The 16,660-nt window shown below is 45.0% G+C and overlaps 1 pseudogene; it reads right to left on the reverse strand.

Moving 5' to 3' along the window:
- The window catches only part of LOC111960984 (hydrocephalus-inducing protein homolog), a 79,981-nt pseudogene that overhangs the window by 40,654 nt on the left and 22,667 nt on the right, over nt 1-16,660 (reverse strand).

Raw genomic sequence — 16,660 nt, forward strand, 5'->3', positions numbered from 1 at the left:
CTTCCAGGTTTTGCCTTTTCTAGGGAGTTTTTTTAAGCCATCGTTGCTTCTTCACCTGCATTGCTTGCTGTTTGGGGTTTTAGGCTGGGTTTCTGTACAGCACTTTGAGATATCAGCTGATGTACAAAGGGCTATATTAATACATTTGATTTGATATGATGATTTGATATGTATATACTGTACTCTATACATCTATGCATCTTGCCTATGCCGTTCGGCCATCACTCATCATATATTTATTTGTACATATTTCATTTCATTCCTTTACACTTGTGTGTGTATAAGGTAGTTGTGAAATTGTTTGATTACTTGTTCGATATTACTGAATGGTCAGAACTAGAAGCACAAGCATTTCGCTACACTCGCATTAACATCTGCAAACCATGTGTATGCGACAATAAAATTTGATTTGATTTGCATAACAGATTCATACATGAAAAAAGCTAGTCAAACATTTACTCAAAAGTGAGTATAGTGTTTGAAGTGTCTGTCCTTAAATCTGAGAGATTAGGAAATTACCGTATTGTCACGACTCTTTCACCGAAGTCGGCTCCTCTCCTTGTTCGGGCGGCGTTCAGGCGATCGACGTCACCGGCTTTCTAGCCTCGCCGCTCCATTTCTCATATTCCGTTGGCTTTGTCTTTGTTTCATTACACACCTGGTTTTCATTCCTAATTACTGCATGTATTAGTCCTCTGTTTCCCCTCCATGTCTTTGTGTGTAATTGTTGTTTGTGATTGTGGATTATTGCGGGAGCTTTACTTTTCCATGTTCCGTGTTTTTGGCACGTTATTGTTTTTATGTGCTGTATTTTGTGGAACGGAATTAAAGTGTGCCTGTCACTACCTCTGCTCTCCTGCATCTGACTTCACCTCCCGTAACCCTGACACAGTACACCTTTTATTTATATTCACTTCCATAAATTTTTCAGCCGGTACCAAGACAAATTTTCTGGATTTCTGCTTGTTGACAAAAACCCTGTTCCTAAAACTTAGGAACACCTGCTCTTTCCATGACATAGAACTGTAGCAGGTGAATCCAGGTGAAAGCTATGATCCCTTATTGATGTCACCTGTTAAATCCACTTCAATCATGTAGATGAAGGGAGGAGACAGGATAAAGAAGGATTTCTAAGCCTTGAGACATTTTTTACATGGATTGTGTATGTGTGCCATTCAGAGGGTAAATGGGCAAGACAAAATATTTATGTGCCTTTGAGGTAGGTTAGTAGGTGCAGGCGCACCGATTTGAATGTGTCAAGATCTGCAACCTGCTGGGGTTTTCACGCTCAACAGTTTCCCATGTGTATCAAGAATGATACACCAAAGACATCCAGTCACTTGAAACAACTGTGGGAAGCATTGGAGGTCCACATGGGCAGCATCCCTGTGGAACACATTCGACACCTTGTAGAGTCCATGCCATGACGAATTGAGGCTGTTGTGAGGGCTAAGGGGGGTGCAATCAATATTAGGGAGGTGTGTCGATTGTTTTGTACACCCAGTGTATGTGTCCTGTTTGTTAATCTTTCATTCTTAGGGCTAGGGTCTATTTTCCTGAATTTCCACCTGACTGACGTGCCCAAAGTAAACTACCTGTTACTCAGGCCAGAAGCCAGGATATGCATATAATTGCTACCATTGGATAGAAACACTTTGAAGTTTGTAGAAATGTTACATTAATGTATGAGACTATAACACAATTGATATGGTAGGCTAAAATCTACAGGAAACCAACCGGAATGTTTTATTTTTCTGATGTCCCAGGATCTTATAATGGAAAGCTATGGGTCCTATGCAATGGGTTTCTAGCACTCAGATTGCATTGCTATGGCTTCCACTAGATTTCAAACAGTCTTTGTTCAAGGTTCAAGCTTGTTTCTTCCAAAACGAGGAAGAATTTGGAGTTTTGGTACAAAGAGTCTCAGTGGAAACATCCGTTTGTTCGCGCGCGACAAAGAGGACGTGCGCCTGCTAATTTTACTTTTCTTACTGAACATACTACTGTTCTGTATGAATATTATAGTTTATTTACATTTTAGGGACCTGAGGATTAAATAGAAATGTAGTTTGACTTGTTTTGAACAAAGTTTAGCGGTAGTTTTTGGATTCCTTTGTCTGCATTTTGAACGAGTGGATTACTGAAATCGATGGCGCCAATTTAACAGACTTTTTGGGATATAAAGAAGGATTTTATAACAAAACGGAAAATTCGTGTTGTAGCTGGACCTTGGACTGCAACAGAGGAATTTCAAAAGTAAGTGATTTATTAATCGCTATTTGTGATTTTATGAAGACTGTGCTGGTTGAAAATATGTTGATGTGGGGCGCCATCCTCAAACAATCACATGGTATGCTTTCGCTGTAAAGCCTATTGTAAATAAGACAATAGATAAACAAGAATTTAAGCTTTTAAATTATATAAGATACTTGTATTGTTCAGAAATGTTTAACATTACGATTATTTATATTGAATTGCGCGCCCTCCAATTTCACTGGACGTGGTCGACAGGTGTCCCGCTGACGGTTAACAGGAGTGGAATTTGTTATCAGCCTCTTAGGAGATGTCACGGCCCTGGCCTTAGTATTCTTTGTTTCTTTATTATTTTAGTTAGGTCAGGGTGTGACATGGGTATTTATGTGGGTTTTGTAAGTGTCCAGGTGATTGTAAGGTTTAGGGGGTTTATTTAGAGTAGTTGGTTTATGTTTAGTATAGTTGTCTCAGCAGTGTCTATGTTGTGTGTAGTTGTCTAGGAAAGTCTATGGTTGCCTGAATGGGTTCCCAATTAGAGACAGCTGGTTTCTGTTGTCTCTGATTGGGAGCCATATTTAGGTAGCCATAGGCTTTAGTTTGTTGTGGGGAATTGTCTATGTCTGAACCGTTTGTAGCCTGTGTGGTGCGCGCACTACGTTATTAGCTTCACGGTCGTTTATTTGTTTTGTTAGTTTGTAAGTGTTTTGTTTCGTTTTGCCTTCTTCTATAATAAAGGAGATGGCTATTTTCCACATGCTGCGTTTGGTCCGTCTCTCCTTCCACACGGATCGCGACAGAATTTCCCCACCAACATTGGATTCAAGCAGCATGAGCGGAACCAACAACAGCGGCAATAGACCAGGACTCATGGACATGGAGGAAATATTGGATGGTAAGGGACCATGGGCTCAACCAGGAGAATATCGCCGCCCTAAAGCTGAGCTGGAGGCAGCGAGGCAGAGAGGCGGAGATATTGAGGAGGCCAGCAAGGAGACGTGGCTGGAAGGCCTGAAAAGCCCGTGAGTACTACCAAAAATTTCTTGGGGGGGGGGCTAAGAGGGTAGTGGGCCAAGGGCAGGTAGGAGACCTGCGCCCACTCCCAGGCTAACCGTGGAGAGCGGGAGTACGGGCAGACGCCGTGTTACGCAGTAGAGCGCACGGTGTTCTCCTGTACGGGTCATAGCCCAGTGCGGGTTTATCTCACCTCCCCGCACTTGTAGGGCTAGATTGGGCATTGAGCCAAATGTCATGAAGCAGGCCCTACATATTTGGCCACCAGTACGTCTCCTTGGGCCGGCTTACATGGCACCAGCCTTACGCATGGTGTCCCCGGTTCGCCTACATAGACCGGTGCGGGTTATTCCACCTCCCCGCACTGGTCGGGCGACGGGGAGCATTCAACCAGTAAGGTTGGGCAGGCTCGGTGCTCAAGGGAGCCAGTACGCCTGCACGGTCCGGTATTTCCGGCGCCCACCTCCTCGCCCCAGCCTAATACCCCAGTGCCTACACCACGCACCAGGCTTCCAGTGCGTTTCAGAGCCCTGTTCCTCCTCCACGCACTCTCCCCTATTGGTGCGTGTCTCCAGCCCAGTGCCTCCAGTTCCGGCACCACGCACTAAGCCACCTGTGCGTCTCCTGAGTCTGTACACACTGTTATTTCTCCCCGCACTCGTCCTGAGGTGCGTGCCCTTCAGTCCGGTACCACGCACCAGGCATATAGTGCGCCTTGAGAACTCAGTGTGCCCTGTTGTTGTTCCCCGCACTAGCCTGAAGGTGCGTTGTCCCTTAGCCCGGTACCTCCAGTTCCGGCACCACGCACCAGGCCCCTACAGTGCGTTCTTCACCGGCCAGAGTTCTGCCGTCTGCCAACGGCGCCTGAACTGTCCGTCTGCCAAGCGCCGCATGAACTGCCCGTCTGCCATGAGCCTACAGAGCCTTCCGCCAGACAGGAGCAGCCAAAGCCTTCCGCCAGACAGGATCAGTCTGAGCCATCCGTCTCCGCAGGCCATCTGAGCCATCCGTCTCCGCAGCGCATCTGAGCCATCCGTTCCACCAGCGCACGTCTGAAAAAGCATCCGTCTTCCCAGCGCCGTCTGAGCCATCCGTTCTTTCCACCACGCCGTCTGAAGCACCGTTCATGCCCGAGCCATATAGAGCCGCCCGTCTGTCCCGAGCCGTCAGAGCCGTTAGTCAGTCAGGAGCCGCTAGAAGCCATTTGTCAGTCAGGATCTGCCAGAGCGCCACCAAGAAACAGAGATCTGCCAGAGCCGCCAACCAGACAGATCTGCGCAGGCAGCCAGCCGCCAACCAGACAGGATCTGCCAGAGCCGCCAACCAGACAGGATCTGCCCAGAGCCGTCAGCCAGCCATGAGTCGTCCTGAGCCGTCAGTGCCATGAGCGTCCAAGCCGTCAGCCAGCCATGAGCGTCCAGAGCCGTCAGCCAGCCATGAGCGTCCAGAGCCGTCAGCCAGCCATGAGCGTCCAGAGCCGTCAGCCAGCCATGAGCGTTCCAGAGCCGTCAGCCAGTCATGAAGCTGTCCCTCAGTCCAGAGCGGCTATTTGTCCAAACTGCCCCTCAGTCCAGAGCTGTCTCTCTGTCCGGAGCTGCCTTTCAGTCCGGAGTTGCCCCTCTATCCTGAGCTTACCTCTCTTATCCTGAGCTACCTCTCTATCCTGAGCTATTCCTCTATCCCGGTGCTGCCCTTGTGTCGATGTTACCCAAAGATTAAGTGGGGGTAATATGAGGGTGGTCATTTGTAGGGGGGGGATATAGCTGGGATTGACTATGGTGGGGTGGGGACCTCGCCCTGAGCCTGAGCCACCACCGTGGTCAGATGCCCACCCAGACCCTCCCCTAGACTTTTGTGTGGTGCGCCCGGAGTTCGCACCTTAAGGGGGGGGGCTATGTCACGCCCTGGCCTTAGTATTCTTTGTTTTCTTTATTATTTTAGTTAGGTCAGGGTGTGACATGGGTATTTATGTGGGTTTTGTAGTGTCCAGGGTGATTGTAAGGTTTAGGGGGTTTATTTAGAGTAGTTGGGTTTATGTTTAGTATAGTTGTCTAGCAGTGTCTATGTTGTGTGTAGTTGTCTAGGAAAGTCTATGGTTGCCTGAATGGGTTCCCAATTAGAGACAGCTGGTTTCTGTTGTCTCTGATTGGGAGCCATATTTAGGGTAGCCATAGGCTTTAGTTTGTTGTGGGGAATTGTCTATGTCTGAACGTTTGTAGCCTGTGTGTGCGCGCACTACGTTTATTAGCTTCACGGTCGTTTATTTGTTTTGTTAGTTTGTAAGTGTTTTGTTTCGTTTTGCCTTCTTCTATAATAAAAGGAAGATGGCTTATTTTCCACATGCTGCGTTTTGGTCCGTCTCTCCTCCACACGTTCGTGACAGGAGAAAGGAAAGTGGTTGGATGAGCAGTCTGATTGTCCRTTGAATCAAGTGGACCAAGGTGCAGCGTGGTGAGCGTACCCTTTCTTTTTATTAGAAATGACGTCGACAAAACAATAAACAATACAAAACAAACCATGAAGCTTAAGGCTATGTGCCACAAACAAAGTCAACTTCCCACAAAGACAGGTGRGAAAAAGGGMTACCTAAGTATGGTTCTCAATCAGAGACAACGATAGACAGCTGTCTCTGATTGAGAACCCTACCCGGCCAAAACATAGAAATACAAATAATAGAACGAAAGAACATAGAATACCCACCCCAAATCACACCCTGACCAAACCAAATAGAGACATAAAAAGGATCTCTAAGGTCAGGGCGTGACACTGATGCTCTACATCTTTTCAATTGAGGGTGAAATGAACAGCTTGACTCAATGCAGTCTTAATAAGGAGAAGTTCCATTCCTCGGCTATACCAGCTGCTTCTACACCATCTGTCCCCTTCTGGAACTACATGAAAACTGGAGCCCTCCTGTGTGCCTCAATAGAACAGTGGAACCACAATAAACAATATCCACAACATTTATAACAATAAGCCACCCAATACAGGGAAGGTGAGGAAACGTTTAGGAGCACACACACGCAAAGGTCAGGGAAATGCTCTGCTTAATTCGTACGTTTTAGAAGTGGAGAAGTGGAGGGTGGGGAAGTGGACCTCTCTCTTCAGTCCCACTGTGTCCTGCTAAGGATGGTCTGCGCAGTGCACTTCCAGAACCTCCTCGGCCACTCACCTGGCGGTRCGAGGGGTCAAAGAGCACCCACAGCTCTGTCTGCACTCCTACAATCAGCACCCGGGTCTACAGACACATAGACATGGGGATATGGTACCCGCAACTGTCACGCCCTGACCTTAGAGAGCCTTTTGATTTCTCTATTTGGTTAGGTCAGGGTGTGATTAGGGTGGGCATTCTAGGTTTTCTGTTTCTATGTTGGTGTGTTTGATTCCCAATCGGAGGCAGTTGTCTATCGTTGTCTCTGATTGGGAATCAGATAATCAGATAAGTTGTTAGTTTCCGTTTGGGTTTTGTGGGATCTTGTCTTTGTTTGTTGCATGTTTTGCCCTACGAAGCTTTACGTTCGTTGTATTGTTTTTGGTGGAACATTAATAAAGAAAATGTAYGCCTACGACRCTGCACCTTGGTCTGGTCATTCTACCAACGAGAGCCGTAACAGCAACTCAATACTAAGCATGAATAGTCACCTACAAATGTTACATAGTTAGATTATATTAAGTCTAAACCGAGGCTATTATCCCTGTAATGTATTGTACAAATACTAGTTGTTCGAGGATAGACAGTTTGTGTGTTAGATTCATACATCAACACATTTGAAAAGATAAGACTGATTTGTGAAGATGAAGTAAGTTAGAGTAACTACCGGTATTCAATACTGTAAACTCTAGAGGCTGGGAGCATGTCAATTGATTATAATGCCCATATAAAAGCTGCCCTGTCGTCATTAATAACTTCTTAAAGGTTAAGCAAAGCAAAAAAGACCCAATCTATAATCTCCATCTATCCCTCTCTTGTGTGGGCAGCACAATTTACAGCAGGCCTTATAGATGGGCAATTCATTCTCAGCCTCTCTCCCTCTTCTCAACTCTACTGCATTTCTTATCCCTTTCTTTCTTGCTTCTTTCCTTACCCCTTCCTCTCTCTCCCTCTCTCCCTCCCTATCCCCTTTCCCTCTCCCTGTCACCTTTCCCTCTCTCTAATTGCTTTATCCCGGAGAGCTCCTCTGCACAAGCAGCCTGTAAATCAAGAGGCAAGACTGTCAACACATAGATGAATGGCACAGAGTCAGATAAAAGAATGCCACTGAGAAATTATAATTTTCAGTTCAAAAAGGCTGATCAGCAACAGGACCTGAAAGCAGCTGCCAGGAGATGTGAGATGTGTGTAAAAATATGCACAGGTTCAGCATGAAAGGGGCGATAATACAAACATTGAGCTAGAGTTTGTGCTTGTGATAATGAAAGTGAAATAGGGGGGACAGAAAATCATTATGATGATAGTGGTGACTCCTCGTTCTTCCTCTCAAGTTTTTGTAACAATAGGCATAMTGTGTATTCAGGTTTAAGCTAGAAATATCAGTTTTTTACATTGGATTCGTCCTCAATCCACCGCATCCRCCGATGTCACAGTTCCACATCTACGGTGAAAGGTGACAAAACTAGAGCGGTGTTTGTCAGWCCATGAGACATCCCGAAAGTCTGTCTTCTCACGAAAACGTCTGTAGTGTCCGAACGGTTTGACCTGCAAACTATTATGACCACTGTATGGAAAAGGGACACTCTCACGACGGTCGTCGGTACCATCGACGGTCAACGATACAAAGTCAGTACCATCGACTGGGGCAAGCCAGCAGAAAATAGAGAGTGTTGTGCCTGATTGGCTCAGTTTTCTGTCATGATTGGCTCAGTTTTTTGTCACTCATGGGACAGTACATCGTCCCTATTTCTGAGTTTAGAGCTCGAAAATTTTAGCCCCKTGGGTTCTGCCATAGTTATATTAGAAGTGCCGATCCAAGAAGGCTCAAGGTCATTGGCCACAGATAGAATGACATCAAATCACGTTATATCTACTGTACAGTAGCTTTGATTGGACTGATCATGTCAACATCTTACTTTCAAAGTCTTAGCAAGCAGTCATCATCAGTTGTCGACAATCTACTGGCAAATCCTTTAAAATCCTTGTTATATGAAGAGAAAGTATAGATAAAACATATCGGTGCTCATTGGCCGTTGTACATAAAGATTACACAACAAGTTGGAAATCGCAAATTCAACAATGAGTCACTTGGAAGAAATCAGTGACTAACTGCAAGCGTTGCAAARAAAMCTCTAAAGTTAGCCTGCTATTCAATGTGTTTCCCCAGAGTTCTCACCATAAATCCAGAGAATGCCAGACTTTGATGACAAAGTTTGGTGACGAAATTTGCCCACAAAGGACTGCTGCGCCACCTTCACAAGGTTAGTCCAAAAATGTATTGTATGCTGCTGCATAAATKACGTAATACACAAGGGAGAAATGTATACAGTAGCTAAGAAAGTAATACTAAGTGTATGTTGTGTAGTAAGCTGTTAGTAGCCCGTGTGCCTCACCCTAATAATTTGTATTGTAAACACATCGTTCGTGGCCCGGTGTGTGCTTGTTTGGCTACTTTTTTGTACAGCATTGACAGTACTACTGATAGTATTGGTGGTGCTTGGCTTGCACGTGCAAATTAATAGAATTGTGTTATTTAACGTGTCAAATAGTGTTATATGACATACTNCAGTACTACTGATAGTATTGGTGGTGCTTGGCTTGCACGTGCAAATTAATAGAATTGTGTTATTTAACGTGTCAAATAGTGTTATATGACATACTTTTTTGACACACAAAGACCCACCTACTGTTTTAACTTGGTGGTGCACAAATAGCCTATAATCTGTTTTAGAGAAATGTAATCATCGAATATTGTAAGAGCTTTCATTGTCTGTTTAGATGTCCCATTTATTTATCCTACGGTTCTAACTTGTACAGGGAGTACACTGTAAGAACGGCACATGTTCTGAATTCTGTCGCTCTACATTTCAAAAGTGCTGAACAAATAGTTCTATTGACTACGTCCGTCCTAGCTCGCTCATTAATGTCTTAATCAAAATTACAGATTGCCTCTTATCTGCTTGTCATCCCCTTATGCCATAGTTTGTACAACTCAATTGTCAGTTGAAACCACATTTGTTTAAGCAAGTCAGCCATTACAGCTATGTTTTTAAAAAAGGCAGTAATTGAGGCTGAATGAACTGTTTCGCTGCCAGACAAGGCTCCGCTGACAGCCAGGTGTAGCAGTGGTAAGGTGTTGGGACTCTGCTGTTGGGACAGCTTTACTAGGCAGTGTAAGAGGATGGCCCTAAAAATTGTCAAAGACTGTTCTATACCGTTCTCTCTGCTACCACACGGCAAGCCTTACCGATGCACCAAGTCTAGGTCCAAGAGGCTTCTAAACAGCTTCTACCTCCAAGCCATAAGACTCCTAAACACCTAATCAAATGGCTACCCAGACTATTTGCATTGCCCCGCCCCCTGTTTTACACCGCTGCTACTCTCTGTTGCTATCATCTATGCATAGTCACTAATAATTCTACCCACATGTACATATTACCTCAACTAACCGGTACCCCCGCACATTGATTCTATACCGGTACCGCCCTGTATATAGTCTCGCTATTGTTATTTTACGGCTGCTCTTTAATTACTTGTTACTTTTATTTCTTGTTCTTATCCGTGTATATATATACTGTATATATATAACTGCATTGTTGGTTAGGGGCTTGTAAGTAAGCATTTCACTGTAAGGTCTACACCTGTTGTATTTGGAGCATGTGACTAATACGATTCGATTTATGTAGGCGCTAACAGTTTGTAGTCACCGTTTGTCACCGTTAAAGTGCAATTAATGTATTGTTTAGTGTTGCGTAGTGGCTTTGCTGGCATGTGTAACCGATGTGAAATGGTTAGCGGGGTGCGTGCTAATAGCGTTTCAATCGGTGACGTCACTCGCTCTGAGGCCTTGAAGAAGTTGTTCCCCTTGCTCTGCGGCTTTTGTGGAGCGATGGGTAGCGATGCTTCATGGGAGGCAGTTGTTGATGTGTGCAGACGGTCCCTGGTTCAAGCCCAGGTAGTGGCGAGGAGAGGGACGGAAGCTAAACTGTTACATTGATGCTGTTGACCCGGATCACTGGTTGCTGCGGAAAAGGAGGAGGTCAAAAGGGGGGTGAGTGTAACTGATGTGCTAATAGCATTTCAATTGGTGACGTCACTCGCTCTGAGACCTTGAAGTAGTTGTTCCCCTTGCACTGCAAGTGCCGCGGCTTTTGTGGAGCGATGGGAAGCGATGCTTCGTGGGAGGCAGTTGTTGATGTGTGCAGAGGGTCCCCTGGTTCGGGGCGAGGAGAGGAACGGAAGCTAATCTGTTACACATGCATCCCACATTTTTTTGTTTGCCCCACCAAGATTTACATGCTAAAATCAACACTGATTATTGGTTACTAGAATCTGGGGCAAAGCTTTTGTGCTCTGCCAGAACCATTGCCATCTCCACATCATAAATCAGGAACAAACTGGTGCAGAAGTGTACAGTGTAATTTGCTTAGGAGGTAGGAGATAATCACTGAGATCCAGCTTCACAGAGCATGCAAAGCACTTCTGACACTGGAGCTGTAGAACATCGAAAAAACACAATGTCTCAACCCAGCCACCGATCTGCTGCACAATAAATGCCTTCAATGAACAAATGACTGATGTGAGGTCTAATTTTTCAAGCATTATGAAATGTGTGTCATTGGGCATGGATGGCTGCACCRTGATTGTAGAAACTTATGAGATGATTTCCATGCACTAAGGCTTCCATGCACATGCACCGAGGCTTGTTTCTGTTATGTAAGGTGTGAGCAGAGMGGCAGTAAGTTTTAGGCTGTGGGTGATTGGTGATTGGTGTCGCATACTGTACCTTCTCCACTAAGAAGCTGAGCTGCTSGGAGGAGATGTCCAAGACAGGTGATGAGCTCCTTCCCACTCTGGTGACCTAGCATGGCGTGACACACCAGCCTCTCTCAGACCACCTGGGTTAGAAACACAGGTATTCAGTACACACATTCCGTTAGCTCAAGACAACATTTATACCATTATATGCAATTCTGCACTGAAGCTCAGATTTTGACCTTGTGTAGGTATAAATGTGACAGTTTCCTATAACTACCCAACAGAAATACAGCCCTGTCCTGCCAAAGCTTTGCTTGGGATTTCCTGAAATACAATCCTACAATTGCCATTGAAAGATATAGGGGATCAGCAGAGGCTGCAGTGGCATGGGCTTACCTCTGGTTCCCGCTTCTTTCCCTCTCCTGTTCACCATTCAATCAATAAGGACTCAAGGAGAAATGCATCCCAGTAATACCCAGAGAGGAAGTCAATACCCAGGCCTGTGCAGCGTGACTATTGTCAGATGAAGGGGGCTTTAAACACCTTTATCTCTGTAGTATTCAACCTTGAGGCCCCTGTGTCATTATCTGAAATGCTAGCTAAGAGTGCACTTACTGTAATTCACATGTTCGTCCAAATTTTWGCGAATGTCAATAACCAGCTGTGAATACTATTATTAAACACTGGTAATGGTACACTAAAAAGAACTGGTTTGGCTGAACATAAAAACGAATCCATAAAGTTAGTCCAATGTGGTGAAACATACTAGATTCGTTTTGCGAATAAAATTGAATAATTTATTCAAAGTCCAACAACTGTGGGTGCTGACAAAGACCAATGCAGTCGGTGTCTACATTTTTCACCCGTAACACATAATAAATTATCCAAAATGCACAGACTGTTATTGACGAACAAAGACTGTTAACACAGGCAGACCAATTCTGATCTTTTTTTCACTATTTAGTCTTTAGACCAATCAGATCAGCTCTGAAAAATATTTGAAAAGATTGGTCAGAAGACCAATATGTGGAAAAAATATCAGAATTGATCTGGCTGTGTAAAGGCAGCCATATCTGTTGCTTGAGGGAGTGTGTCAAATCAAATGTTATTTGACACAAGCGCCGAATACAACAGATACCATAAAATGCTTACTGACAAGCCCTTAACCAACAATTCCGTTTTAAGAMAATAGAGTTAAGAAAATATTTACTAAAATAAAAAATAAAWWAAAAAGTAACACAATAAAATAACAATAATGAGGCTACATTATGTATAGACTAGGGGTACCGGTACTGGTACCGAGTCAATGTGCGGGGGTACAGATTAGTCAAGGTAATTTCTACATGTTGGTAGGGGTAAAGTGACTATGCATAGATAATAAACAGCGAGTAGCAGCATGTGTAAAAACAAAGGGGTGGGGGTGTCAATGCAAATAGTCCGGGTGGCCATTTGATTAATTGTTCAGCAGTCGTATGGCTTGGGGGTAGAAGCTGTTGAGTAACCTTTTGGACCTAGACTTGGCACTCCGGTACCGCTTGCCATGCGTTAGCAGAGAGAACAGTCTATGACTGGAGTCTTTGACTGTTTTTTTGGGCCGTCCTCTGACACCGCCTAGTATATAGGTCCTGGATGGCAGGAAGCTTGGCCCCAGTGATRTACTGGGCCGTTCGCACTACCCTCTGTTGCGCCTTACGGTCGGATGCCGAGCAGTTGTAATACCAGGTCGTGATGCAACCGGTCAGGATGCTCTCAATGGTGCAACTGTATAACTTTTTGAGGATCTGGGGACCCATGCCAAATCTTTTCAGTCTCCTGAGGGGGAAAAGGCGTTGTCGTGCCCTCTTCACAATTTTCTTGGTGTGTTTTGACCATGCTAGTTTGTAACTTGAAACTCTCGATCAGCTCCATTACAGCCCCGTCAATGTGAATGGGGGTGTGTTCGGCCCTCCTTTTCCTGTGGTCCACGATCATCTCCTTTGTCTTGCTCACATTGAGGGAGAGATTGTTTTCCTGGCACCACACTGCCAGGTCTCTGACCTCCTCCCTATAGGCTCTCATCGCTGTGTCGTCAGCAAACTTAATGATGGTGTTGGAGTCGTGCTTGGCCACGTATTAGTGGGTGAACAGGCAGTACAGGAGGGGACTAAGTACGCACCCCTGAGGGGCCCCCGTGTCGAGGATCAGCGTGGCAGATCTGTTGCCTACCCTCACCACCTGGGGGTGYGGCCTGTCAGGAAGTTCAGGATCCAGTTGCAGAGGGAAGTGTTTAGTCCCATGGTCCTTAGCTTATTGATGAGCTTTGTGGGCACTATGGTGTTGAACACTGAGCTGTAGTCAATGAAAAGCATTCTCACATAGGTGTTCCTTTTGTCCAGGTGGGAAAGGGCAGTATGGAGAGCAATTGAGATTGCGTCATCTGTGGATCTGTTGGGACGGTATGCGAATTGGAATGGGTCTAGAGTTTCCGGGGTGATGGTGTTAATGTGAGCCATAACCAGCCTTTAGAAGTGTGTTATGGGGCGTAGTCATTTAGGCAGGTTACCTTCGCTTTCTTGGGCACAGGGACTATGGTGGTCTGCTTRAAACATGTAGGTATTACAGACTTTGTCAGGAAGARTTTGAAATGTCAGTGAAGACACTTGACAGTTGGTCCGCGCATGCTCTAAGTACACGTCCTGGTAATCCGTCTGGCCCCGCAGCCTTGTGAATGTTAACCTGTTTAAAAGGTCTTGCTCACATTGGCTATGGAGAGCATGATAACCCATCGTCCGGAACAGCTGGTGCTCTCATGAGTCTATGTTTCTAGATCTCAACTTACTATCTAAGTTGYGTCTGACAGAGGAGTGTTTGCCACCATTGTCACATGTTCCCACCTTGGGAGAATCAGAGGAGCCCTCCAGCAACATGTTAGCAGTGTGTCCCGTGGCGAGCTCTATGCGTATAGGATGCAGGCTGAAGACTGGCCCATCTACAGCTGGAGGAACCAGGGAGCTGCGACCCTTTTCCTCCCTGGTTGTGTTGGTGGGCGGGGGGGGCCTCTGCGGAGGAACTGGAGGTACCCCTCTGTGTTCCAGTATAGCTGGTGGAAGGGCTGACCTCAGTTGGTCACTCTAAAGCAGTACTGATATGGACCAGAGCTGGGGAGCAGAGGACAGAAAATAAGCTTTCAGGGAAATAATTGAATGACTGGTGGATTTGAATGGGATTTGAATGACTGATTTGATTGAATATGTAAAGTATGTACACACTCCCTGCCTGTACCTGAAATGTGCCCCCAGGTCCAGACTAGGGACAAAAGGAAGGTTGGTGACAATGGTAGTGCCCTTTCCATTGGCAGAGAGAAATATGGTGTGTTTCATTATCCTGGATGGATAGGTGCAGCTTGTCCTGGAAGTGCACCCTCTACAACCACTATGATTATTATTTGACCCTGCTGGTTATCTAACGTTTAAAAATCTTGAAGAACAATCTGGCCTTAAATGCCCATATACTCTTAAAATCTCCACCAGGCACAGAAGAGAAGAAGAGGACTGGCCACCCCTCAGAGCCTGGTTCCTCTCTAGGTTTCTTCCTAGGTTCCTGCCTTTTCTAGAGAGTTTTTCCTAGCCACCGTGCTTCTACATCTGCATTGCTTGCTGTTTTGGGTTTTAGGCCGGGTTTCTGTATAGCACTTTGTGACATCTGCTGATGCAAAAAAGGCTTTATAAATGCATTTGATTGTCATATAGGTGAGCCACCTGCCTCAGCTCCAGCTTCCCCTGGGGTGGAACCTCTCCCTCACTGGGCTCCACCCACCACCTGCTGCGAACCTGGAAAAAAACAGTGGCCTTCTGTTACATAGGTTTTTACATCTGATGTAGTAAAAGACAGAATCACTACGTAATAGGTGTAGTACTGCCAGTTTAACCATACTGTATAATGCCGTAAGCCAAAACACAGAATACATCATATAATTTAGCAGATGCTCTTATCCAGAGTGACTTARTAGTGAGTGCATACATGTTCATACTTTTTTGTACTGGCTCCCAGTGTGAATCGAACCGACAACCCTGGCATTGCAAGTGCCAAGCTCTTCAAACTGAGCCACATGGGACCAAATTCAATCTACCTGTATAATATATGATAGATTCATTGAGGGGCTTTGTAAGAGTATGTCTGTGATGTTCATTAAACATTCTCAGGTTAGTCAAACATCCAGGAGAAAAAGGGTTCATAAAAGGTAGTGAACCCTTTTATGTTTGGGCCCATAGAGCTCATATGTTCTATAAAAGTCTGTGTTTGAGGCATTCTTACAGAGGGTCTGTGCTTTCGATTAACCAACAMATAAAATAAGGGCACCACACACGAAGCAATTTGACTCCTTTATCAGAACCTTATCTGTCTCTTGGACCAAGCACTGTTTTATAATGAGAGRTAATGTAGTGATAGCAGGTCCGGGCTCCCTCCAGTCTCTTCCCTACTAATACTGTCTTATCTGTGGGCCTTTTGGGAGCCTGGTGGAGGCAGAGGAAGGCTGCAGTTGGGAAGCTCACTACTCGTCTATCAGTTTTACAGAGAGTGTGAAGCTGCTAATTGAAGCAATCACAGACAGGCTGGGGTTTTATCAGATCCAGGGCCCAAAAGCTGTGTTGCTATAGATACCAGGATTGATACAGAGGATTCAGCCTGCTTTCGCCCTATTAGATGTACTGTACAATCTAATTCAGCTTGAAAGCSGAATTTTCATCTAAAGAAAAAAAGCAGAAGAATTCCCCATTCTATACTACTCCATTCTAGATTTCTGATTGATTTAGATTCAACAAGGAAATAATCTAAAAAGGAAACAGACATTCATCTTCTCTACCACTACACCTTCAGCCTTGTTCACATCAGCAGATAAGACCAAAGTGCACCAGTAGCTCTCAATATATCTTAACTATTAGCTGAAAGAGGATTTAAAATCAATTTTCCATGCAGCAGCTTCCTGATTGATTTGTTGCACATAAAGTTTTAATGGGGATTTTCAGATTGAATCCAGCGCTGTGACATTGGAGTAGGCTCTCTGATTGATAATACTTTATTTTTTCACCACCACACTGGAGGGCTCATCCAACTATCTGGATGCTTCCATGGACTAAGCGGAATCATCACATTTGACTGCCATCATGACGTCTTCTTCAGAACCACGACCAACCAAAGACATTAATGAGCTCCGTGTATGTAGGGGAAAGGTGATGGCAGAGAGGAACAAGCACTACACTTCTATAACAAACTCTCTAGTCTACAAGGGCAGAAAGACACTTTTTTACAACTTCCTTGCGCTGACATTGGCTATGCAATGAGTTGGATTTAATTGGAGTTTCAGTGTGTGCTCGAGTGTGGAGGGGACCTTATTGAACAGAGCATGGTCTGCTGGCGACAGGAGATGCTCTTGATGTTACAAGCAGTCATGTAGAACCAACCGATCATGGATCATAGCTCCTGATTAATCACCATCAACAACATTAT

The sequence above is a fragment of the Salvelinus sp. IW2-2015 genome, linkage group LG4q.1:29 (assembly GCF_002910315.2).
Source record: "Salvelinus sp. IW2-2015 linkage group LG4q.1:29, ASM291031v2, whole genome shotgun sequence".
NCBI lineage: Eukaryota > Metazoa > Chordata > Actinopteri > Salmoniformes > Salmonidae > Salvelinus > Salvelinus sp. IW2-2015.